The sequence below is a fragment of the Hylobates moloch genome, unplaced genomic scaffold (assembly GCF_009828535.3).
Source record: "Hylobates moloch isolate HMO894 unplaced genomic scaffold, HMol_V3 SCAFFOLD_17, whole genome shotgun sequence".
In the NCBI taxonomy this organism is placed as follows: domain Eukaryota; kingdom Metazoa; phylum Chordata; class Mammalia; order Primates; family Hylobatidae; genus Hylobates; species Hylobates moloch.
In genome coordinates, this window is record NW_026652292.1 from 47,699,192 (window position 1) to 47,702,330 (window position 3,139).

Below are 3,139 nucleotides of genomic sequence, written 5' to 3' on the forward strand. Positions count from 1 at the left end.
GGTTAGGTATTGCATTTCCAGTTATGAAACAAAGCTGCTCCCAATTGTGGAGACATTGATACAATCATGAAATAGAAATAGATAAGCTTTTTTTGTAGCTTTTTTGCCCAGAAAGAAAAGATGCAGTGTGTGTGACAAATGATACCAGTCATTTGTTTTCTAATATATAAGAGATCACTAAAGAATCAGTGATTCAGCATCAACAGATAATCTGATGGTATATTAATGAAAGTCACTGAATAATTAGCAAAGAATCAACATGCAGCAACATGAGACTACTGAAATCTCTTTGTGTAGCCAACACGTAGATTTCACCTCTTAAACTGGGATGATCACCGAGAATTCCTGTTTGGAGAGCTCATTTAAAATCGTCAACATCTCCTTAAAATCCTTTGCTACTAAAATACGTAAAAGATATTTTACTGTAAAGATATTTTACTGAAAAGATATTTTTGATCCTCTTTTCAGAAATGAAGCACCTGCAATGCTTGCTAACACTGTGTTGCTGTTTGGGCAAAGAAGAATAGGTAAATGAGTCCTGTTTCATAGAAGAGTTGTCAAATCTCAGCCAAAGATTCTTCAAGAGAGCTTGGACTTTTGCTGTGAGACGTTAACTTCAATGGAGCTGCTGATCTCTCCTCTCTAAAGTGATCTGGGCAAAAATTAAAAGCAGAGGCCGGGCACGGTGGCTCACGCCTGTAATCCCAGCACTTTGGGAGGCTGAGGCGGGCGGATCACGAGGTCAGGAGATTGAGACCATCCTGGCTAACACTGTGAAACCCCGTCTCTATTGAAAAATATAAAAAATTAGCCGGGCGTGGTGGTGGGTGCCTGCAGTCCCAGCTACTCGGGAGGCTGAGACAGGAGAATGGTGTGAACCCAGGAGGCAGAGCTTGCAGTGAGCCAAGATGGTGCCACTGCACTCCAGCCTGGGTGGCAGAACGAGACTCCATCTCAAAAAAAAAGAAAAAAAAAAGCAGAAGATGAGGTTGCTTACCTGTGACAAAGAATGTTTTCACTTCTCAGTAAATAATTACTAAAGTATTTGAATGAACTTCAGACAGGTGTTTGACTATATTTTTGAATAAATAGGGAAGTCTACCTCAAAATAATTTGATAAGAAACAGTTCATCCAAGGCTTCCTCTATTAAATAAAAATGTTGGGTCATAAAATGAAGTTTATCTTGTCTGCTTGATCTCCCTGAGAGGAGTATGTTAAAATGACCAGTTACAATTTTTCACTAATCCATTGATCTCATGGTTCCATCAAGAGTTGCTTAATACATTTTAAATAAGTTTATACGTATTTATCATAAATATAACATTTCCTCCATTTTTCCTTTACAAAATACAATTTTTCCTTTGATCCTATTTTTTCTTATGCCATAAATTCTATTGTGAAATCATTAAGGTTGTTACCTCCATTATTATAATGATTTGTATTTAAGTGTTATTATGTTTCAAACCTTTTCTTAGGTATATTTTTATTTAAGAGAGAATCTTTAAAAATTGTATTATTTTAAAATTAAAAGTATCTTTCTAAATGATAAATTAAGCAAATAGACACATTTGAATTTACTGTTATGTTAGAATTCATACTCAAGCCATTTTAATTGAATATTTTAATTTGTACTTTCCATTCATTTTTTTCCATTTATGAGGCCCTTGGATGGACTGATTTATCTTCTAATTGTTTCAAAGCTGTACACGTGTTCCACATTTTTTGGAAACGCTGTTCATTGCTCTTTATTATATTTTCTTCTTCTTTTTCAGATTGAATAATCTCCAATGATCTCAACTTTGCTAATGAATCAGAGATCATTGACTTTTTCCTGTAGGCCTCTCTCAAGGATGGGGTTTTGAAGATTATGCAAGTGCAGAAGCAGACCCGTGCCGGCCAGCAGACCCGTGCCAGCCAGCGCACCAGGTTCAAGGCATTTGTTGCTATCAGGGACTACAATGGCCACGTCGGTCTGGGTGTTAAGTGCCCCAAGGAGGTGGCCACCGCCATCCACGGGGCCATCATCCTGGCCAAGCTCTCCACTGTCCTTGTACACAGAGGCTACTGGGGGAACAAGATCGGCAAGCCCCACACCGTCCCTTGCAAGGTGACAGGTCGCTGTGGCTCTGTGCTGTTGTGCCTCATCCCTGCACCCAGGGGCACTGGCATTGCCTCCGCACCTGTGTCTAAGAAGCTGCTCATGATGGCTGGTATCGGTGACTGCTACACCTCAGCTCGGGGCTGCACTGCCACCCTGGGCAACTTCGCCAAGGCCACCTTTGATGCCATTTCTAAGACCTACAGCTACCTGACCCCCAACCTCTGTAAGGAGACTGTATTTACCAAGTATCCCTATCAGGAATTCACTGACCACCTCGTCAAGACCCACACCGTAGTCTCCGTACAGCGGACCCAGGCTCCAGCTGTGGCTACAACATAGGGTTTTTATACAAGAAAAATAAGGTGAATTAAGCCTGTAAAAAAAAAAAAATAACTTCTTCATTGACCTAGTGGTTGTTCAGGATCATGTTTAATTTCCATCTATTTGTACAGTTTCCAAAGTTCTTTTTATTATTGATTTCTAGTTTTATTTTTTTAAAAAATTGTTGAAACCTGTTTTGTGTTCTAATTTATAATCTATCCTGGAGAAGTTTCCATGTGTTGATGCAAAGAATGTATTTCTGCAGGTGTTGTGTAAAATATTCTGTAAATGTCTGTTAGGTCCATTTGGTTTAAAGTGCAGTTTAAATCCACTGTTTCTTTGTTGCTTTTCTGTCTAGATGATCTGTCCAATGCTAAGAGTAGGATATTGAAGTCTCCAAATATTAATAATGTATTTGAATCCAATTGCTTTATATACCTGGGTGCATTGGTGTTGGGTGCATATATATTCAGAATTGTTACATCTACTTGTTGAATTATTTCTTTTATCATTATATAATGACCTTCTTTGTCTATTTTTACTGTTTTTGATTTAAAGTCTGTTTTATCTGATATAAGTATAGCTACACCTGCTTGATTTTGGTTTCCATTTATGTGGAATATCTTTTGCTGACTTAATATTACCAAAGACCCAGCATAATGCATTGGAAGAATGAAATACATAAAGCAAATCATTTTCCTAAGCATTTTTTTTTT

General features: G+C 38.0%; 1 pseudogene; it reads left to right on the plus strand.

Annotated features, from left to right (window-relative positions):
* The first annotated feature begins 1,784 nt into the window (after window positions 1-1,784).
* Window positions 1,785-2,441, plus strand: LOC116456758 (small ribosomal subunit protein uS5-like; annotated as a pseudogene).
* The last annotated feature ends 698 nt before the right edge of the window (window positions 2,442-3,139 follow it).